Source organism: Mustela putorius, unplaced genomic scaffold, assembly GCF_011764305.1.
Source record: "Mustela putorius furo isolate JIRA1106 unplaced genomic scaffold, ASM1176430v1.1 tig00000228_pilon_pilon_pilon, whole genome shotgun sequence".
NCBI lineage: Eukaryota > Metazoa > Chordata > Mammalia > Carnivora > Mustelidae > Mustela > Mustela putorius.
In genome coordinates, this window is record NW_025421322.1 from 28566724 (window position 1) to 28589917 (window position 23194).

Consider the following 23194-nt stretch of genomic DNA (forward strand, 5'->3'; position numbering starts at 1 on the left):
AGAAGGAAAGGCTTCCCACCCCCTTTGCAGGCCTTCTCCACGACTGCACTGCCAGGCACACCGGTGGGTGAGAGATTCTTCATCCCCTGTTGTCACTGGGAGAGGCAGCAGGCTGGTTGGTAGACACAAAGCAGAATGCGTAGAAAATGCTCTGTCCAACCCCCGACCCCCACCCCGGCCCCGTTCATCTGACCCGTTCATCTGCTTCGCTCGGAGCTCACCTCATTTCTTGCCTTCCGCTGACTCCGGGCTCCTGCCTCAGCCACACAGAAGTCGAGGGGCCCCCGTATCTGTGTTCCTACAGACAGATTGCCCAGGGAGGCAGAAGTCATCATAACACAAAAATACACCCTAATAAACTCATTGCTAGTGTCTAGCCCACCCACATCTGACGATAATCTGTCATTTACTGATGGCCAGACATTGTAAGCATCTGTCAGTCCAGGGCAACAATAACAGAAACTCTTCAGTGACCTCTGTTTGACGCTCTTACCGGGGAGGGACGTTGCCCATTTTTTGGGCAGCAAACTGCATGAGGGCCCAAGCTCCTTGAAGGCCCCAGGGCTGGTGGGCTACCCACAAGTCCAGTTTTCCAGATTAAGACATTTGTTCTGCTCCTGACTTGCTATGTGACCTTAGGCAGGTTAAGTAACCTCTCTGTGCCTATAGGCTTCATCTGTAAAACTGCACGAAGAGGAGTACTTATCTTCTAGGGTGTTTATGAGCATTAAATGAGTTAATACATGTGAATGCTTAGAACATTGTTTTCTGGCATGTGGCAAACACCTGTTAAATGTTCGCTGTTGGTGTGTCAGAAGCCTTATCCCACTCTTTGATCCCTGCGCTGGCCAAAAGTTAGTTGTGTTGGTAATTAAATATCACATAACCTGATGAAAACTGGGTATAAAGCGAGTTGTTGCATGAAAACTAAGTTTAGTGCTTTGGAAAGAACAGATAACATTGATTTGCAAAGAAGTTGTCACTGAATCACTTAGGGAGGAAACAACTGTAAAAAAAAAAGAGGAAAAGACACAGTAAAATTATAAGGAGTCTGTATTCCATGTGCTCTGCAGCTTTTGCACCGCTTTAGAGCAATGGAAATCAGAAATCATAGATTTTGCATGGTGAGGGTGTATTTGGCATAAAGACAGTTAGCATCTCCAGTCAGTGGCCCCAAGAAAGACCCTGCCTTTTGACTGGTGAACACACATGCAGCCATGGGAAATATGTAAGTATCTGTTCTGTTCGCGGCTGCCCCCTTCCTCAGGGCCCTGACCATGGGGGAGTTGGGTCCTGGGGCTTCTGCTCTCTAAGGCGGATCAGTGTGCAGGCCTTGCACATTTTGTCCAGACCTCAGGGTCCCCCGATGCAGGCACAGGTACCGTGGGCAGGCTCCTTGAATCCCACACACTAGTTCTAACACCTTGTGTGTGCCAGGCACGGGGGCAGGGCCCGACATTCTAGGGGAAGCAACTACAAAGGGAACTAGAGGCTACAGAGAGGGCGCTTACTACGGCCTAGGGAGAGAGAAGCAGGCAGGGGTCCTGATGACTGCTGTCGGGGAGACCTGGGCGTTACCGTGGAGGGGAGAAAGAAAAGATGATTCCATGCAACCGAAAGAAAATGATTTAGAAATAAAAGAATTTTAAAAAGTGAAGAGAGCTTGGGAAGATTGAGGAAGTCCGGAAGGTCTTTTGTAAAACGATCTTTTAATGATGAGGAGTGAAGAGAGTTTCCATTTTGTGCCAAGAGCGTGTGGTGAGAAAGGCCTTGGCATTGGATTCATTCTTCGCATGACCAACACTTAGAGGGGAGTTTAAAATGATAACTTTGAATTGAGGTATAAGACAGACCTCATTTGCATTTATAATTATTTGTAATTAATGCCTTATACATTTGTAGTTTATAAATGCTAAATCATTAAGTTCTGAATGTAAAATATTTGATATTTATAATTCTCTGTTTCTTGTAAAGCCCAAGTGACCTGAGTGGCTCAAGGTCACAGCCAAATGGGTGGGACTGAGGATCCAGAGCAGGTGCTGGCCGTTTGTCTTTCCCAGAGAAAGTGCCTCCTTCCCCCAACACACACCTGCCCCCTGACCGTGAATACCGGGACCTGACTTGAAGCAGCTTTGCGTCAAGCAGCTCTTCTCCGGGTCCTGTTCTCCATGTGGTTCCTTGAGCTCAGGTCTTGCCCCCATTCTTCCCTCTTCCCCACCTGGCCTGCTCGTCCCCGTGCCCCGATTTCCCTCTGTGCCTGTGCTCATCCGAGTCCCTTCCGTGTCTGGCTTCCGGAGCAAGGAAGAGAGTTCCTGCAGAAAGGGACCTTGCCTCTTGGTCCGGGTCTGCCTGGCTCAGAACCTCCTGCCCAGCCGGCACAGGGAGGGGGCAGCAGACTAGGGCAAGGCCTCCCCTCTGCCCTCACCTTTGGCCCTAGGGACATAGGGTGGGTTTGAAGTCGGAGGGCAGACAGGGAAGGGGATTCTGGTGGAACCGTTCTCCAGTGCAGCCAGCAATCCAGCCTCTGCGCATGAGCCACTCTCAGATGTGCCAGGCCCCAAAGAGGAGTCCTGGGAGGGACCCAGGAAGCACTAGCGCTCCCCTCCCCTCCCTACAGTTTACCAGCAGCACTGACAGCTCCTAACGTGTGCCGGAAGCAGTATTTTCTGGTTTACGAAGACCATTTCCCCACCCTGTCTCCTTCTTTCCCAGTTGCTGATTAGGCCCCTGTGGAGGGCAGAGACACATGACCAGAATAGCCCAAGGTCCCAGCCGAGTGAGGCTGGAGCCAGGAAGGGGAAGCAGGTGGTGGTGGTTACCTTCTCTCACAATGAGAATGGCTACATGTGCTTGATGCCTTTAAGGCCCATCTTACTTCATGCTCAGAAGTGACTCTACCCAACAGCCAGGCCTTCCAGGTGGCTTTTACAGCTGGGGAAACTGAGGCAGAGAAGGTTGAAGCTGGGCCGTGAGGTCTGGAAGGTGGGTTCTGGCGTCTACCCTCCATGCCATGTTCAGACCAATGCCTGCCACTGACCTGGGAGGAGGGGGTCCCTCTGAAGGTGATCCTGGTCCATGCGTACACTCTTGCTGCCTGGTTTGGAGGCCCCCATCGTATGCACTGCTTCTCTGCAGGAAGACGGCTCCCCCGCTGCACCCCGCTCACCCAGGAACGGCTCAGAGCACTCATCGGGAGCCATGAGACCTGCAGCTTTTGGCCCAAAGGGCTCTTTCCTCTGGCTGGGTGGGCAGGAGGGAGCACGTGGAGGGGTCTGTGGAGGGCTCCCCGGGAAGGAGGAAGGCGGCTCCGCGGGAAACAGCAGGCAGGGAAGGGGAGGCCGGGGTCCTGCGGACTGTCAGGCGCCCCGGCGCGCGCGGGCTTCTCTGGGTTGTATAATCAGCTGTCACGGCAGCGTTTCCCTGCGTCAGGCTCCGCGAGTACAGACGGAACATTAAACAGTGACTTCTTTATAAATATTTAACTCCCACTGTTTAGGAACTGCTCGGGGCGGGAGACAAAATAAGAGCTCCAGGCTGTCCGCTGCATGGCCCTTCTGTCATGGTGTTGCATTGCGAGGGTCAGAGTTTTGGGGGGGCGGAAGGAGGTATAGCAGCTGTTCCGAAGCCTTTTGGCTCTCAGCCAGTAGGGCCTTCCGTCTGTGGGGGACTGTGTTCGGGGACACCCATCTCTGTGTTCGTGGAGCCATTCAGACCTGGCCCAGCCTGTGTTGGAAGCCACAGTTCACATGTCCTCACAGTGGCCAGGATCAGCACGGGTGCTGTTGTTGGTGTGGCTCCAGAATTCACATCCCCCACAAGTCACCCACTCCAAGCGCACAGTTCAGTGGTTTTAATATGTTGGTGGAGTTGTACGAACATCCCACCATCTATTTTGGAGCATTTTTATATTCCGTGAGCTGTATCCGTGACGGGTCACCCCATTTCTCCCCACTCCCGAGGCAACCACCAGTCTACCTTCTGTCTCTGCGGATTTGCCCGTTTGTCCGTGTCATGTATGTTCCCTCATTTTGTACACGCGGTCTTTCGTCTGAGCTTTATTTCACTTGGTGCAGTATTTCCCAGTTTGGTTCATGAAGCTGCTTACGTGTGTCAATGCTCAGTTCTTTTTACGGCTGAGTAGTAGGTCACTGTGTGACCACACCACATTTTATGTATCCATGTGTTGATGGACATGTGGAGGCGGCAGCTCACTCAGAAATGAGTCTCCACGCTTCTGGGAAAGGCCTAGGAGGTTGGCATTAAGCGTGTGGTGGAGGTCGAGGTGTGCTCAGCGGGTAAGCCGTTAACTTTTATTTCACACTCCGTGTATGCAGACACTGTAGGAGGCTTAACTGGTAATTCTGACCAACTTGTGCCTGATGGTCAAATCCCTTGAAAAGATCTGTGCGCCTCCTGGGCCAACCTGCTGGGGTTTCTCTGAATGGGGGGATGGTACACTTAGTTTGTGTCTTTGGCCCATTTCATGTGACATCACAGAGTGTCTGTCGTTAGGAGAGAGAAGCAGGGAAGAGACCCACTTTCGGAGGCTGTGCCCTTCCTGATCTCCATCCCCCTTCGGACACCTGTGCGGGGCTTCCTGGTGTCCCTCGTCCCAGCTTGTTGTCCAGCTGCTTTAGTACTCATCTGAGTGGCTGACTCAGTGCAGGCCCAGTGTCTGGCTTAGGCAGGAAACGTTCACAATTGGGCACTCTTATCGTGGCCGGTCATCTCCTGGTCATCCAGTGGTGACTAATTCAGTGGACGCTGTTGGTGTTCTGACCCTGGTCCCCTTCATGGGACAGCACAGTCACCTCCCAGTTGCTGAAGTTCGCGGTGCTTCATGCTCCGGAGATTTGTTTCCTCATCTAAAACATTGCTCACCCCCAGCCCCTCCCCAGCCCCTGCTGACTCAGAGGCACAACAGGCAAGGCCCCCTGTGCTTCCAAGTGGGGCGAACTTTGTGGTGCCGTTCATGTGCCAGAACTCCTGTGGGCTCAGGCCGAGGCTGGCATCGAGCTGAGACCAGGTCCGTGCTGAACACCCCTTCCTCAGGCCTGCCTCCGCCCCCTACTCCCTTTCTCCTGTGCATACTCTCTAATAAATGGGCAAAAAAGAATTCCCATCTCCGGGGGCGCCTGGGTGGCTCAGTCAGTGAAGCGTCTGCCTTCTGCTCAGGTCATGATCCTAGGAGACTGGCATCGAGCCCCGCATCGGGCTCCCTGCTCAGCGGGGAGTCTGCTTCTCCCTCTCCCTCTGCCTGCCGCTCCCCCTGCATGTGCTCGCTCTCTCTCTTTTTCTCTGTCAAATAAATAAATAAATAAAATCTTTAAAAAGAAGAAGAAAAAAAAAGAAAAAAAGGAATCCCCATCTCAGGACCTGTTTCCAGGGAATGCACACTAAGACCGTATCTGGTAATGTCCCTTCCTGGGACCCCTCTGTTGCCGTTGAGTCTTGGAGTTTCTCTGCCTGAGCTTCCTTCCTGGCTTGGCCCACTGAGTGTTTTGTTTTGTTGGATTTGGTTTCAAAGTCTTTTCAAGCGAATCCGACATGAGGGAAGGTCTGCACTGAATCCGGCTCCTGGCACTGTCCCTCCTGCCTCCTTCCTCTCCGCTCCCTGCCCCCATCCCATGCCCTTCCAGCATCCTTTCCTGTGTTAGCAGTGACCTCGGCAGAAAAGGCCTTGGGAAGGCCCTTGGGAGGCACTCTAGCCTTGGTTCTAGACAGCCCTGGGTCAAGGGCAAGCCCGGCCACCCAGCAGCCAGGTGATCAGTAGTGTTCCTTCTCCGGCCCTTACACTGTCTCATCCGCAAACTGGACCGGTAATCTCTCTTCCCCGCCCCTGTGGGGAGGATTCAGATCTCGTGGGTGGGTGACCCAGGACAGTGATGGGTATTGAGTTGGTACATGGTTCACAGAGGCTGCAGAAATGTCCCCGATGACTCCTGGGCTCCCGTACCCCCTTGGGTCTTCCGCCTTGTCAGCCAGCTGTCACCCACCTAGGTCCTTTTCACGTTGCATTGCTTTTGCTCACATTGTGCCTTCTTCCTGGGGTTGCTCTTCCTTGTCTCTCTCAGCTTGCGGAAGGAACCCCACGGATGCCACCTGCTCCAAAGCACGCTTGGGGACCTGGCAGGCACGGTCGGCACTTCCTAGTGTGACACTCCTTGCCAGAGAGTGTGGGACCTGCAGGGCTTCTTTTCTTCAGGATATCACTGCCTTCATGGACGTGGTGGATGTGTGGAGGGGGTGTGTGTTCCGGGGTCAGACTGGGCTTCTAGCCCCATCCCTTCCCCAGCAGGACAGCTTGGGCTGGGAAGCTGAGCCAGCCGCTTCCCCATAGAATGCGGGGCATGTTTTAGGGACACTGTCGGCGATGCTGTCCCGATAGCCTGGCAGCTCTGGACCAGCCGGCAGCTGGAAGAGTAAGGAGCTCCCAGGCAAGCACAGGGGATTCGTAAACACAGAGCTGTGTGCGTGAACATCGGTGGGTGAACTAGGCTGTCGCCTCTCTGGTCTCATGGGGGCCCAGGGGCCATCCGTCCCTGCCAGAGCTCGGGCCCACAAAGCTGAGTTAAAAGGGGGAACCTAAGAACCATCACATCTCAGGAAATTGGAACTAGGCTCGATTCCGAGTTGTGGCTGTTGCTTCCAAGGGTCAGCCCTGAAGGCGTTGACTCTGTGAAGCCCAGCTCCCACTGTCATCCCTCAGAAGGGTACAGTGAGTGTGTGGGGGGGTGATTGATAGCGGCATCTTCCCTGTCTCTCTGGCCCTGCCTCTGATTCTGGCATCCCGCCCCTTCCCTCTGAAGGGACACAGCTCTACTCACAGCCTGGCCCGCTGCGGTGGCTGCGGACAGGGGCCGAGAATAAGCCTGTGCCCGTGGCAGCCCTCCAAATACAGCAGGGCTGGGTTGACCTTTAAATAGACGGGCTCTGGGCCACTCAGTTCCTGGAAGTTTGAAGAAAGTCGGCCTTTCAAGTGATGTGACTTCCAACCTCAGGAAAGATCCCTGTGTTTGCAAAAGCCATAATTGACTGCTGCTTTTCACTTCATTATACGTGGCTCTGCAGTCAGTAGGGGCCGGCATGCCAGGGTTAGGAGGGGAAAATCCTCAAGTATTTTAATATACCCCTTCTTCGGAGCAAGATAAACATATGTATTGTACTTTGCAACAGAGGCAGGGGGTGGGAAAGGGAGAGGCCTGGCATCGCATGAAAGGTCTTTTTAAACTAAACTCTGAGGTTTGCCTTTCTTTCCTTCTTTTCTTTTTCTTTCTTTTTTATTTTTATTTGTAAGCAAAGCTGGCATGAGAGAAAGATGCTAGCATCTCCTTGGCTGTGTAGACTCTGAGCCACCCCCCCACCAACTGCTCTCTCCTCTGGGTCAGAGACAAAGCCCCCCCCCCCCCCCCCCCCCGCCTTCCTGCGCCTGGTGAGAAAGGCCTGGGTGAAGGCTGTCCTCACAGCTGACTGAGATGATTTACTTTTGTCCAAGAAGTCTTTCCTCCAGCTCTGGCTTTGCAATTACGCAAAAAAAAAAAAAAAAAAAAGAAAAAGAAAAGAAAAAACAGTTAATGAAGATGCCTACTGTGAATCCAATCATGAGAAAATATCACACAAACCCAAACTGCGGGACACACTTCCACCTCATGGTCCTATAACCTTGAGAAGCATCGAGGTCATGAGAGTGAAGGACAGACAGACAACCAGTTCCAGGTTGGAGGAGAGGGATGAGATGTGAGGACAACATCAGGGACACTGAGCTGCACAACAGATCCATTCCCATCCATAAAACAGGAATAAAACCATCCACCTCCAGGGTTTTTGGGAGAATAAGATAACCCATGAAAAGAACTACTAACTAGGGTTCAGTTAGTAAACCCTAGTGGCCTCGCACGGAGGCCACGTCCTCAGTTTGTTGCAGGGCTCGATGTGGACCCTCCACTGATTGGCATGGACAGAGGATGTGACGTTTGTGTGCATCTGCGTCCCCTTCCTGGTCATGCTGGTGGGCTGCGGTTCTCAGGAGAAGGCCCTCCTTTGGAAAGTAGCCACCGGAGTATTCTGGGGCACTGGGGCCTTGGCCAGCCACACGGTCCCACATGGTGTAAGGAAAAATAATTTACACCGTGCTTCTAACTTTTGTCTAAGTTTGTGATTATTTTAAAAAATATAATAAGGGTGCCTGGCCAGCTCAGTCAGTAGAGTATGTGGCTCTTGATTGCAGGGTCGTGAGTTCGACCCCTACACTGGGTGAAGAGCCTACTTAAATAAATAAAAATTCAACTAACCAACGGAAGGGGACAGATCCTTTTTGTGGAGAGTAAAACAGATCTGGGGTTTGAATTCTGACCCAAGGTTTCATATTAGCCAGAGAACTTCACCTGTGTGTCTGTTTCCCCGGCTTTCAAAATAAAGGCCATTTATCAGAGCATGCGTACGTGCCCATGTGAGTTTCCGCATGTTCGTGTGTATGATGGTGTGTCTGAGAACCTTGGCGGGTTCTCAGTCGGAAGGGACACCGTGATTGCAGGGGCTCGAGCAGGCCACCTGCAGGCCCCAGTGTGGGGCAGTGCGGCTTCTTCCCACCCTCGTACCTGTGCTCCGTACCTACGTGCAGAGCAGCGGACGGACTTGCAGGCACCCGGGAACTGACTCCTTGGTGGCCTTATCTCTCTGCCTTGTCATTGGCACCGAGACCCATGACTGTGTCACTTGAATTGACCTGAGTTTGAAGATTCTGTCCAAGTCTGCTAGCAGCTTCCTACGACTGCAGCAAGAACTTAGCGTTTCTCATTTCCATGCCTCTCTCCTCTGCTGGCTGCCCCCGGGGAGGTCTTTGTCCGATTTCATATCACAGTGTTGGGGATCAGGATGTGTGGGGTGGTGGAGGCTGGGAGCCTGGGCCCCACCCCGAGCCCACCTTAAGCACCGAGCCACCCGGCAACCCAGTGGGTGCACACTGCCAAAGGGGGCCCCAGAGACACGGAGTCAGATTCACTGTCTGTCCCGAGCCAAGCAGGCCTGTGAGCCAGACCTCTCTCTACCACCCTAATAAAGCCAGTGTTTACACAGGGTAGAGGTGCTCATCAGATGTTTTTGCCAATCCCCAAATACGGCCATGGCCAGAGTGTGAGGGGGTGCTTGTTATGTAAGGCCCGTGGCCGGTCCCTAGACAATGCCACTTCCTTGCTTGGCGTTGTGTAACTGCCTAACAACGGGTTACTCATTTCCTCTGGAAGACTTGGCAGGTCGCTCTGCCCCGTTTCCTCCTCCTGCCACATCCCTGGGCTTCCTCTCCTGAACGTTCTCCAGGTTCCCAGGAACACCACCCCCCAGGGCTTTGGCTGTGCATGGGAAGGGACGTTTGGAGCAGGGCCTGCGTCCAGGCTGGGAATGGCATGCGCCTGCAGCAAAAGGGGGTCCCAGCCACAGGTGTGGGGAGCCTCTGGGGTGCAGGTGGGTAGCTCAGACCATCAGGCCACGCTTCTGCTCCTCCCCCAATCCTGGCAGGTGTGCACCGACTTGCCTCTCCTCTGCAGGTTTTAGCTCCTTCCTTTCTGCCCCTCTGCGGGCAGAGAGATGGACAAAGGGATGAAGGGACCATAAAAGGAAGGCGGAGGCGAATCCCCGCAGTGAGCACCAACAGTGTATGGCATGCGGAATTTTGGAATGCATGAGTCTTTCTGTCCTGTCTGCAAGATGAACATGAACACTTGGAGACCAGCCCAGCATGCTCCCCTCCAAGCACCAGCTTTATCACAGTCCCCCCAGAAATGGCCGCGTCCTCGCCTTCCCTGGGCACATCACTGGACTCCAGTTAACCCTGTGCAGGTCAGCTGTTTTGGGGAGCAGTTTGCCTGACGAGTCCAAGCTATAGCCCTGCTAGCCGCACTCAAGGCCACGTTCCCATCGTCAGAGAAAAACAACCACACACACACACACACACACACACACACGCACACCTCTGCCTTGATCTGTGCATGAACACAAACGCACACGCCACACAAACACACGCTCGTCCACACACATCTATATGCCCCCGGTGCGTGAGGTGCATCATGCTAAGGGGCTGGCATATTTAATTATTCTTTTCCGTTTCCCACCTGTAAAAATTTAGGAATTAGGAATATATTTATAAGAACACAAATCCTAGTTAGTAGTTCTTTTCATGGGTTATCTTATTCTCCCCAAAACCCTGGAGGTGGATGGTTTTATTCCTGTCTTATAGATGAGAATGGATCCGTTGTGCAGCTCAGTGTCCCTGATGTCATAAAGTGCTGGGTTTAGGGAGGAGACTCGGCCCTGCTTCCCGCTTTCCCATGGAGAGTGCCACTGGCCCTGTGAACATGGGTCCCTTGGCTGAGCGCTCCGGAGGAGTGAAGACCCTGTGTGCGTGTGGGTGGGCTGGAGACAGGGAGACCGGTGAGGACTGGTGGGGCAGAGAGAGGTCTTCCCGGGTTTTGGGGGGACAGACCCTAGAGACACTTGCTCAGGTGTGGCCACCCCGAGGCCAGAGGGGTTCTGTTTGGTCTGCTCCCTGTGTCTTCTGGGCCTGACCATGCTGAAGAGCCTAGGCGTGGGAGGTCGACAGAGCTGGGAGCAGGTCTTGCTGCCGCCGCTTTCTAGATGAGTGACCCTAGGCACATTCGCTTAGCTTCTCGGGTCCTGTGTTCTTCATCCATGAAATGTGAGGGGTTGTCACCTGTGTCTCATAAGGCGAGAGGGCCAGGTGAGATGGGCAGAGCAAGCTGTTACCTAGCCGTGGGTGTTCACGGAGCTGCGTGCTGCCCGTAAGTCGACACTAGGAGTCACGGGACGGGCTTCGGTTGCAGGGTGCGCAGCCAGCCCCTTTCTCTGCACCATGGCAAGTCTCCTTTGCCCCGGTATTGGCTGTCTGCTGAACGTAACTGAGCAGGTGGCTTTCGTATTTGCAGAGGGGCAGAAGAGCTTCCATCTCTCAGGCATTTCACCGAGTGGCGGTGCCCGTGTGAATTTCCTCGGGGGGGGGGCACGATCCAGCTCACTCAGTCATTTGACTAAATTTCTCAGACACCTCTGGGTACCCGTCTTGGGAAAGGGCGGTCAATGAGATAGCCCCATCTTCATGTCCCTCAAGTTGCCAGCCTGGTGGTGGGCTAGGTTGTGCCCACAGGGAGTTTGGCCTTCCAGAACCCTTCCCTCCATGCCGCCTCCTCCCCAGAAAGGTCTGAGCTCTGGATGATTCCAAACCACTTCCTTCAGCTAGTGCAGCTCCCCTTATGCCCACAGGGTTGGTTTACAGGTTCCCTCAACAGCTGTCAGCACTAAGACTTCACTCTGGGGATGCAGGGCCATGCGCAGGTGCTGGGAAGGTGATTGGAGCGACATTCATGGTGTTCTCTTGTCAGCGGTTTACCGGGGAACCGAGAGCTGGGGCGGAGTTGACATTCTGGTCATCGATCGCTTCTCCATTCTCCACTTTGGTCGCCGTGCGCCAGGTGAGCTTGGGTGAGGGGTGACCTCGGGCAGTCCTGTTTTGTTATCCTGGATGCTCCAGTGTCTGCCCAGGCCCTCTTTGGTTTCCTCTTCTTTCTTAAGCCCCCGTCCCTCGGGAAGGAGGTAATCCGTGTGCTCTTCACTGGGCGCGCGCTGCTGTCCTGGGCTGGAGTCCCATCGCTGTTTGTTTCTGACGGTTACTTTGCTGCTTTTTTTTAAAAGAAGTTAGGTCAGTCTGTGTGCATGTGTGCAGGTCTCCTCTAGGTGCCCCTGGAGGGAGCAGCTGCCATTTCTAGTACCTACTGCGTGCGGGGCCCGGGGTAGGGGTTTGCATTCACCGACACTGAGGCAGCCCCTGCAAGGACCAGTGTTAACATCCCCTGTTGCCGAGGAGGACGTGAAGCTTCAAGGACAGAGAGCGAGGTCCTTGCTCGAGGTCAGTGTCGGTCGCGTCAGAGTCACATTTAAACCCAGGGTTCTGGGGACACAGAGCAGTGGAAGGTGAGGTGTGCACGGCCTGCGCGCACAGGGAGGGGCAAGGGACTTAACGTTGCTGAACCTCGGTTATCTTACCTGTGAAATGAAGTAGTAAGTGTACTCAGCCCTTGGGGTTATTGTGAATGTTTACCAAGGTCAGGTCTTCCCTAGGGGACGGAGAACAGGGTTCAGCGTGCAGCATGCAGCTGCGATGGGCCGGGGTTGTTGTGGCCATCCTGCGTCAGGTGGGCTTGACCAGACCGGTGACCCGAATGATGCTGAACAGTGTGGGTGGGGAGCTGGGGCTCAGAAGGAGACTCCTGGCAAGGGTGGCCAGATGGTGAGGTGATGCTGGAGGGGGTCCAGGCGAGCGGTGCCCTTGGGATGTGCGTGGGGCAGGCGGTGCTTTTCTCTGAGCGTGACTGGAGCCCAGAAAGGGCTGTTTGTGCTAGGAGCTCCCCACCCTGTCAGCCACCTTTGCCGCGCTTTGATGGTCTTTCTTAGAAAGGAGGAAGCCTGTGTGGGGTGTGGCTGCTGACTTCCTATGGCTGCCCCGATTCTGGCTCTGCTGTGAGCCCGGCGGACTGTCAGATCTGCACCTCCTTCCCTCCATTTGGCCCAGGCCAGGCCTGCAGGCTCTGGCTTTGGGGATGTGCATCCCTACCCCCTTGAGGGTTCCTCCTCGAAGGCCACAGGGGCCTGTAAGTGCTGCCCAGTGCTAGCTGTGTGCAGGGCCAGACTGTTCCCTCTCCTGCTTCTGTGTGGGGGGCTTGTGGGCACTTTCGAGTGGTGGGCACCCTGACAGTAGAGGCTGAGCAGGTGTCTGCCCTGCTGCCTGGCCTGGGGACATACCCTCCTTTGTGACCTGGCACAGCTCCCCCTCTGCAGACCACCTAGCCCCCCCAGAGTAGCATCTTCCTCCTAGACACCCAGCTTGCTTTGGCTTGGAGTCTCCATCTGTGTTCATACAGACACTTTGGCAGAGCTTTGCACAGGAAAGAATGTGCAGATTGGGAAAATGACCACTGTTGTCCCACTTCCTGTCCCTGTTTTCAGCCCAGACTGAGTCACCCACCCATGTGGGCTTGCCATCTGCACCATTCGCTGGGTCGTCATCTTCTCTGGTTCAGGCACTTTGCTAGGGCACCTGCTTGGCCTCTGCAAGTAGACTGTGAGCAAGGACAAGGAGCTGGACGGTCTCGCGTGCCTGTCTGAAGATGCTTATACCTGCCTTACCGGCTGTCATCTTTCGGAGCACCACACAGCCATGCTACTTACGTTCAGACTGAAGCTGAGACTCTGCAGTGTCACTCACTGAGAAAGTGACAGAGCTGGAATGTGACCCACGGTGTTTCTGTCGTCCCCAGTCATGACCTTTCATGTGCTCTGTCCTCCTCAAAGCCTGTTTGCAGATGGATGGAGAGATGGCAGCCTCTCTCTGTTCCTTTCCTCCTGGCACATATCCTGGGCCTTCTAAAACTCCCCTCTTTCACGCCGGGCCGAGGCCACTGGCTATGCCTGGCTTTGCCGCTGCCTCAGGCCACCACCCTGGGTGTTTCCCGGGAGTGGAGCCATTCAGCCAGCGATGTGTCTTTGCACAGAAGTGGGGTTGGTGTGGGGTCCAGGGTTCTCCTTGCCCCCCCCGTGCCCCTACCATTCTGGATTTGGTGCCAACCCTAGGGGAGGCTAAGAGAAATCGACCATGATTGCATGGGAGCGAAGTTAAAAATCGCATTACTTTCCAGAAGAAGTTTGTGACTGCACACGGCTTCTGGCCCGAGGGGGTCCCATTTTGGGATGAAGAGCCTGGATCCTATCGGGTTTCTTCTTGGCAGGAGATGACATTGAACCCTCAATGCTGTATGCATGGCACCCCATTCAAGATGAACAGGAGAAGCCCAAGAAAATATGAGGGCTCATGATGGGAACCCAGGGCCTTTTCCTGGGCTTACATCCTTTGGCTCCAAATTTGAAAACCCCCAGCAAGACAGAGTGCATAGAAAGGTTACCTGTAAGATTCCTTTTTCTCTGTTAAAGTTTTTAAAAGAAAAACAGCAAGGCCATTTGTTCTCAAAGCCACGAAACTGGAGAAGGTGTAAATGTCCCTGGAAATGAATGAAAGTCTCAGGCTGTTCTTACAAATGGGTGGTATCTTGGGTTGCACCTTGTTATTTCTTTTTTTTTTTTAAAGATATTATTTATTTGTTTGATAGAGAGACAGAGAACAAATGCACAAGCAGGGGGAGTGGCAGAGGGGGAGGGAGAAGCAGGCTTCCTGCGGAGCAGGGAGCCCGATGCAGGCGGGGCTCCATCCCAGGACCCTGAGGTCACGACCTGAGCCAAAGGCAGACGCCTGAAGAGTGAGCCCCCAGGTGCCCTTATCGCGTGGTTATTTCACCCCGGAGTCAGTGTGTGGCCGCGGTGTGGGCTCCGCGAGGGCCACTCTCATCACAGGGCGGAATGCTCCTTACGCTCGCAGAGAAGTTCCCGTCGCCTGTGTCCCTTGAGCAGCCTCTCCCTGCAGTGAGGCAGACAGAGCAGGCCTCATGGCCATATGAGCGGTGGAGAGACGGAGGCCGGGTAGGACAGAACGATGTGGGGCAGTGAGATGGCGTGGGAGCCCCTTTTTTCTGGTGTTTAATTTCTCGGTCTGTGAGGACTGGCTGTGGGACCTGGACCAGAGGGTCTTCTTGCTTCGTCTTTGCCTCTGCCGTGGCCTTGTGGTTATCAAGGAGGAGAGGGCCGGGTCTGTTTCAGCTACTCGTGATTTTCCCACCTACCTTTCTTCTCATTTAACTAAACTCTGTGGAGTTCCCCATGATATGGTTTGGGCTTCTGTCCTTCCCCAGCTGCACCATGGCCCCACACCCCGATCTGAGCTGGGGATGTGCACCAGCAAAGAGCATCCGCCCATCATGGACAGAGGACATGTGGGGTGGCCTGGCAGGCAAAGTCCGCTGGAAGCTGATCACATCGGGAAGCACTGAGCTGAGCCAGGTAGGTTTCTCCAAGCCCCCAGGTCCCTGGGCATGCTGTGCTCTGCAAAGTCCGCCTTTGGTTCCCAGAGCACTTACAGTCCTAGCTGACCACACTCCACCACGCCTTGTTCCGAGGTATCTGGGTGTTCCCGCTGCAGGCCAGTAAGTGGGGGCTGAACCCACAGGTTCTCTCCTTTGAGGACCCAATGAACAGCCGTCTTGACATTTGCATTTTGCCATGAGGGACACTGAGAGTCGAAGAGGTGAAGTGGCTTGCTGAAGGCCATGGGCTGGTAAGAGATGACAAGAGACATAGGCTCAACGCCAGGAAGGGCCTCTGGATTTTCTGTGTAATGCACAGAGCCACAGAGCCTGGGGGAGGGACAGTTTTTCCTTTCTTCTGGGTGAGTCCATGATCATCTGCCTGCTGGAATCCCTGGTTTTCATCTGGCCCTGGGTCTCCCCACGGGGGGATAGCGCGTGAGCAATCAGAGTGTGTGGTGCCAACGTGTGGGGTCCTCCTGCTGTGCCAGGCCTGAACCCTGCATTTTGTGAGGTCTCAGGGGGCCATGGGCAGACCCAGATAGTGGGACAAGAGTTGTCTTGGGGAAGCAGCTAGTTCTGAACTGCTCTGGAAGCATTTCATTATTTTAACAGGATAGCAGATCGGTGGGTGCCTGCTGAGGGCTGGGCCAGGCTTGTAATTATTACCACCATCTAGGCCTGGGCTGGACAGAACTTTCCCCTTAGTTTTCCTGAGACAGGTTGTATGTTCTTTTATATATATATATATATATATATATATATATATATATATATATTCCCCCCCCCCCCCCGCCTTTCACTTTAAAATAACTATGTCAAGAGAAACTCCAGGTAGAGTAATTCCAGCAGTGACTTCTGCTGTCCTCTAGGAACTTGATTCGAAATAGTTCTGCCATGGACTGCAGAGCAGCGTGGCAGGACCAGGGGTCCCTGGAGCTCTCCTGCCACCGCCAGGTCCTGGTCAGCCCCTTGCTGGTTCTGTGGACTGGGGCACCGTGATTTGCCTCTCCTGTATACCTGATGGTGGCTGTGAATGCTTTTGACCTAGTGTGTGTGTTTTCTATGTCTACCGCGACAAATGACCCCAGACTTGGCGCCCCACAGCCCCATTATTATCATGAAGTTCTATGGGGTTGGAGGTCTGGCAGGGGTCTCACTGTGCTGGGATCAGGGTGTCTGGAGGCTGCATTCATTTGCAGACTCTAGAGGGTCTGTTTCCTGGCTCCTGCCAGTGGGTGGCAGATGTCACGTCCTGGCAGGTGTAGGACTGAGATCCCCGTTTTCTTGCTGGCTGTCCGCTGGGAGCTGTACCCGGCTCCCAGAGGCTGCCCACACCCTGGCTGGTGGTCTCCTCCCTCCACGGTCAAGTCCGGCAACGGTGGGAGCAGTGCCTCTTAGGGTTCCTTCTTCTTCCTTCTCATCTCTCTGGTCATGTTCTCCGATTTCAAGGATGCCCGTGATTAGATCAGCACACCCTGATAATCCAGACCAATCCCCAGCTCAGGGCCCTTAGCCTGAATCACATCTGCTAAGTTCCCTTTGTCAGGGAGGTGACAGAGTCACAGGCGCTGGGAATTAGGGCTTGGACATCTCTTTTTTGTGGAGGTGGGGGATGATTCTGGCCACCGTGCCCTAAGGGCACTTGATTGATACATGTGATGGGCTTAAAAACCGTAGCTTGAAGCCTCTGGAATTGCCAGCATTCAACCGTGGACCTACAAAAAAGGCCACCTTATTATATCTAGTCTCTAGTAAATCCTCTGTGAAATTTCACTTTTTTAATTCCAGTGGTGGAAACTTCATGCTTTATTGAGCTGGTTTGCTGTTGCTCTAGTCTCCTGTTAACTGGGTATTCCTTTTTTAAAAAGTTATTATTAGTATTATTTTGGTATTTTAAAGCTGATGGTGAGCATCCTGATACATTTCATGATCATCGTGTCTTAAACAGACGGCTGATTTGGGGGCCTGGGGTTTTTTCTTCTTTGCTCTGTATCTCCCCTCCCCTGGCCCGGTGCATGGCTCCTGTCCCCAGCCTCTGGCAGGCCTGGATGTGCCCCTCTTCCATTGCCAGCCCCTCTTCTGGAATGTAGATGTGTAGTGGGACTTCATCCCTTTGGGACGTGGCGGTCCCTCTCCCTCTTCCAGGGATGACCCTCTGGATTTTCTTGGGCCTTTTGTTCTTTGAAGCATGCATTTGCTGTCCCTGGGGGCTTGTGTTCAGGGATCAGTGACACCGTGATTCCCTCCCCACGGGCGGCCTGGGCTCCAGGCCTTCACACCCGCAGACTCGGGGCTACCGTTGGGGTGTGGTCTGTGTCCCCAGCTCCTCCACTCCGTGGGGGTGGTTCTTCTTCACATGGCTGTGGGAAGGCTGGATGTGCTCTGAGCAGCTCCTACCAATCCCTGTCGTGGAAGTGGGGGGGATCGACTTGCCTCAAAGGGCAAGCTGACCTCTCAGCCCAGGTTTGTCTGCCTGTGACCCCAGGAGAGGTTCAGACCCAGTTCTTTATTTCTTAACCCCATAACTGTTTTTTTAAAATTATTATTATTATTATTATTATTATTATATTATATTTTATTTATTTTTTGGAAGATTTTATTTATTTATTCATTTGTCAGAGAGAGAGAGAGAGTGAGAACGAGCATGCAAGCAGGCAGAGAGGCCGGCAGAGGCAGAGAGAGAAGCAGGCTCCCTGCAGAGCAAGAAGCCTCATGCGGGACTCGATCCCAGGACTCCTAGGATCATGACCTGAGCCAAAGGTAGTGGCTTAACCGACTGAGTCACCCAGGCATCACTTTTTATTTTATTTTATTTTTTAAATTTATTTGATGGAGAGAGACGCACGAGAGAGGGAATAGAGTGGGAGGAGGAGAAGCAGGCTTCCTGCCGAGCAGGGAGCCTGATGTGGAGCTCTATCCTAGGACCCTGGGATCATGACCTGAGCCAAAGGCAGATGCTTAATGACTGAGCCACTGAGCCAGGCGCCCCCCAAAAGCATTTAACACTTCTTGGTTGTGTGTAACCACTTTGCAAGTGGAAGGAAGGTACCTAATTTGTATCTTTGTGCATGGACACTGATACCACCCACCTGCTGCCCTTTGACCCAATGGCAGCCATCACCCATTCTACAGGTAGTAAACTGAGGCCCAGGAGGGTACCGGGCTTTCTTGCGGTCACACCAGGTACTGGTGACCAGGATTAGTGATGGGAAACTGGTGAGGTGGAGTGGAATGAGCTGGGTTCAAGAGCTGACTCGGCTTCCCAGGGGTGCTTCGCAGGTGGACTGACAGAGTACCTGCAGCTCTGTTGTCTTTCCATGGAGAAGGGCCACTGGGATCAAATCCCACTCTGAAGCTAGGCATCGGGTCTCTCAGCCTGGCTGCTGGTCTGGGGTGGCCCTTGGGGAGCCTGACACTGAGGTTCTACAAGTTGACCTTTCACCTCTTGTTATTATTCTTGGGACTTTGGGGAATAAGCAGCTCCTGGGCAAATTCAATGGCCTGTCTTTTCTGCTCTCTTTTTGTTGTCTCTGGAGCCTTTCTCTGGAGGTCCTAAAAGAAGAGAAAGTGCTATTGTGGGGGCTTTGGGCCTGAGGGTCTGGAAATGTTGCCGGGATAAAAGGCAATGTCTTCCCAGCCCATCTGGTGGCTCTCCCTGGGGAGAAGGCACTCAAGTCTTTGACACAGAGAGTGCCCCTATACACTGGCCCCACCCCCAGATCTACCCCCAGATCCATCCTGACGCACAGCAGGCTCTCAGCAGTGTTCAGGGAGAGCAGATTTCTCAGGAGGTCCTGGCATCATTACTTCCTGCACTGAATCAGCTCAAGTCTCACTTCTGGCCTAACCTTTGCGAGGCTTCGGTGGGTACGTTAGCCCCAAGAATGATGCGTGTTAAGTTTTAATGCAAATTAATGAGTGCTGTTTTGTTGTATTGAGAAACACAGAAGCTCTCCCTGGATGACATCCAGACCATGAAGACGCCAAAGACATGTGGAAGGTCTAGAGCAACCTCGGTGTTCTTGATGTGCTGGACCAGATAACTCACTGCAGGGCGGTCCTGTGCACTGTAGGATGTTTAGCCACACCCCTGGCCTCTACCCACTAGATGCCAGTAGTACCATCCCTCCAAACCCCAGACCCCCAAGTTGTGACAATCCAAAGTGTTGGCAGACATTGTTCAATATTCCCTTGGAGAGTGGGGCCCAAATCACACTGTTGAGAACCAGAGGTCTCAATGTGTTTTCTCTCCCTGGCTAGTAGAGTTGACTAGACTCTTCCACAGAGCCTGGAGACAGAAGGGTTAACAGGTAGCTTGGTCTGGGGAAGAGAACCCTGAGTTAAGTGTTTAAAGCGAATTTCATTCCTTCTGTGTGACAGAAGCTTCGTAGCTGTGTGACATCGCATCTATTACTCAACATCTCCGTGCGGCTCGCTCCTCATCTGTAAAGGACAGAAATAATCCCGTGCCCTGAAGGACTTTCAGGTGATGAAGGATAAGGTGGTCAAGGGCTTCACATTCCATGGGTGCTCAAGAAAAAGTAGGTGCCTTATTTAGGATTGTTCACGGAAGGTATCTTAAGGAAAGCGTATCTGGCTCTTGTGCAAGATTCATTGGACTGCTTTGTGTTTAATTATAGAGAAGGGAATGTAAGTTATCAAGATCTCGGCTCTAAAGCCGGTGTGACTGAGGGCCTGAACACAATCAACCTTTGAAGAGGCCGCTGCGGGCTGGGTTTCTGCGGAAGCCACGTGCTGGCCGCGTGACCATGTTCCCATTTTGTCATCTCCGTTTCTTCATCTGTGAAATGGGGCGATAAGACTCCTGACCCCACAGGGCGCTGTGAGGCTTCAGCAAGATCACAGAGAGCATCCGCCCACTGCTGTTCTTGTCCGGAGGTGACCTTTGAGGCTCTGTTGTCCAGTGCTCTGTTGGATGCTGGACTGGACCCTTCGCCAGCTCTGGGGTGGCTTATCTGGGAGACTTCCCGGGGAGTGCACTGGGTGCAGCCACGTGTGGGGATTTCTTCTTTCTCCTCTGACTTTGGGTCTTCCGTGATTTGGATCTCTCTGCTGTCACTGTCTCATGATTTTTATGGTGTCCTGGGTTCCACTCCGGAGGATCAGACGTTGGAGGGGATGGAGGCCCCTAAAACAAAGACCAGGGCGCCAGCTAGTTCCCTCTGTCACCGGTGCTGAGGGCGGTGCCCGCGGGAGGAACTGTGGCCATATGGCCAGCAGGATGCCTCGTTGGGAACAGTCCGCCTGGCCCCTTTGAAGCAGTTTTAAGACCAATTTGGTAACTGGATTTGGAAAGTGGTATTTGACTCCGAGGGTGCTGTTGACTCGTTAGCCGCCTTCTGGGCCCCGCAAATTGGGTTAAGTGGAATGAAATCGCTTCTCCCCTCCCTGGGCTCATGGCTGAGGTCCAGGCCCCATTGTAATGAGAACCTCTCCTGGGCAAAGGACATTGAAAAGCTTTCCGGGGAGTCTGGCACTCTGTTTTCATCTGTGAATTCTGCTCTTCCCTGGAGGGCAAGGCAGGAGGCTGATAAGACGTGAAAATGAGGTGGGTGAGCGAGTGCAGAGCGCAGAGCCGGAGTCGGGGCAGAAGAGCAGGGACAATGAACAGTCAGAAGCGTTTTTCAAGGGCTGGCTATCCTTCCCCTCTTGAGATACTGTGCTCCAGGCCTTTCCTTTCTTCCTTCCGTCCCCAGCCCCCACCCCATCACAAAACAGTGCTTCGAGGAACATTCTCCTGTTCCCCTGGGTACATGTGTGAGCTCGCCTCTAGGGTTCCCACCCCAAGGTGACATTGCTGCCTCCCGATGAACGCTCTCCATTTTACAGGTACTGCCAAATCTTTCCAGAACAGCAGAGCAGAAGTGTACTCCCACCCTCTGTGCACAGGAGCCCCGTTTTCCCCACCTGGCTACCCACGGTCCACACATCAGATCTGCACCATTGTGCTGATCTGACGAGTGAGATGCAGTTTCTGGTAGTTTCCCTGATGGCTAGGGGAAAGGTCCTCCACCCTGTCCATGTGCACACCTGGAAGGAGGGACCCAAAGGCGGCCTGAAGCATCATGGCCCCTGCTCGTCCCCTGACTCACGGGAAGATTGATCGATTCGTCATCTCGGTCTGAAGTGAGTGCCCTGCCCAGTTCTTGTTTGTTGGCCAGGGGTGTCCATTTCAGACCCACCCCTGAGCCGTTTTCTCCAGCATTGAATGGCACGGGGTTCTGCTTTCTTTGGGAAATTATCCCACTGTTCATCCCATTCATCGATTATTCCCCCCTCCCTTTCAACAGACCCACGTGTACTGAGCATTTTGTTCGGCGCAGGATGTGGAAGGAAAGTCCTGGGGTCTAGGCTGGCTGCTAGGACTCTTGCCGCCTCACCCTTTATCAGCCCCATGGCGCAGAGTGAGACCCGCAAGCTTTCCAGGCATCCGTTTGTTTCTCTATACTGCAGGACTGAAGCTGCCATCCTCACAAGTTGGTGATGCACGAGATGCCTGTGCAGACCCCTGTGGGCTAAGCGACTGCTGGTCTCTGGGTCCAGCCTCCCCTGGCTTGGGTTAGGAGGCCACGTGGCTGTGGGCAGAGCTCATGGTGGCTGGCTGTCCTGCTCGCTCACCCCAGGATGCCAGGTGATTGTTATGTACCGGCAACACCTGCCATTCCTCGGGACCTTCTATTAGATACTATTCTAACTGCTAGGGATTTAAGGATAAGCAAACACAGAGACACACTCTGCCCTTTGGTGGCCTGTAGTCTACTGGGGGAGAGAGCAAAGCATGAAGGATTTGCTCAGTGCTAAGAAAGCATCTTCATGTCTCCCAGATGTTTCCAGGTGACCTTGTCATTCAGTAGACAGGAAGCGGTGGCAGTCTTTATTGCTTTGGTAACTGTGGTTTGTCTCTGAGTGAGTGCTGATCCCCAAAGAGGGAAAGAAAAGAGACCACGGCAATCAGTAATATTAATTGGGAATAAAAAGGATGGCTTACATTTACTGAGCACTTACTGGGTGTCAAACCTTCTTATAAGCACTTAGCACGACTAAGGCAGGGAATATTATTATCCCACTTTTCCAGGTAAGCAAGCTGAGTGCACAGGGAGAGTCTGTCCACAGGGCCAGTGCCAAGGGGTCCAAATTTGGGAACGGTTTCTTCCTTTTATCTGACAGAGTCTGTGGCTGCTCCCGTGTTGCTCGCATCCCTGCAAATCCCAGAAACGCGAGTCTGGCCCTCTTCCGCCTGCATTCAATGCACGGCCATGCCTCTCCCCTTCTTTTTTTTTTTTTTTAAAGATTTTATTTATTTGATAGAGAGAAATCACAAGTAGACGGAGAGGCAGACAGAGAGAGAGAGGGGAAGCAGGATCCCTGCTGAGCAGAGAGCCCGATGCGGGACTCGACCCCAGGACCCTGAGATCATGACCTGAGCCGAAGGCAGCGGCTTAACCCACTGAGCCACCCAGGTGCCCTGCCTCTCCCCTTCTGACCCTGTTGCCTTGTTCTTGAGTGCCGTCTCCCCAGTTTCTTCAAGCAGCAAGCTCTAGGAATGAATCTGTTCATTCACATAATAGGTATTCGTTAAAATGAAGACTTGGTTTTCATAGCGCCTTTGGGAAGTTAAACCCTTGGTCACTTTCTCATGATGCGCCTCTTATTTATGACGAGGGGTGATCTGTGGTTGAAGGCCTGTCACATGGCAATTTTTTCCTCATCTTATAACAACTAGATGGGTATTTTCTTCATTTGCATGAGGAAATAGAGGCTCAGAGAGGTTCGGTAGATCACCCAAAGTCACACAGCTGTGTTGAATGGATTCAAGACCCCAGATGTCTGGCTTTTGATGTCTGAATCCTTATTCCCTTTTGGGAAAATAATCGGGTCATTGAGATCAGATGCAGTTGGTCAGTGGGAAGAGATAGTTACTGTTCCCCAAAAGCTGATGGCGACAGTCTGGTTAAAACACAGCTGTGAACAAGCTCTTTGAAACTTCGTTTATCCTGGAACCCTATGCTGCTTTCTGACCTATCTGCTGCTCAGCCCAAGGCCAGGCAGGCTTCGAGAGCCTGGAGATCTACGGGTCTCAGTTTGCTCGCCTCGGAAGTGGGTATAATTGTGATGGCCTCTTTTACATTTGGGAGAATGGGGAAGTCCGGTAGCGTCTCGCCAACCCTGCCTCTCAGTAGCTTTCTCACCTGGGG

The 23194-nt window shown here is 53.3% G+C and overlaps 1 long non-coding RNA gene across 9 annotated transcripts in view; it reads left to right on the plus strand.

The window, feature by feature from the left end:
* The window catches only part of LOC101690609, a 227250-nt gene that overhangs the window by 91992 nt on the left and 112064 nt on the right, over positions 1-23194 (plus strand). Inside the window, exon 3 of one of the 9 annotated variants that reach the window (XR_006606187.1) lies at positions 14805-14952. The exons of the other annotated variants lie outside the window; for them this stretch is intronic. This is a non-coding gene — a long non-coding RNA (uncharacterized LOC101690609). The remainder of the gene's footprint in view (positions 1-14804; positions 14953-23194) is intronic. 9 annotated transcript variants of the gene reach the window in all.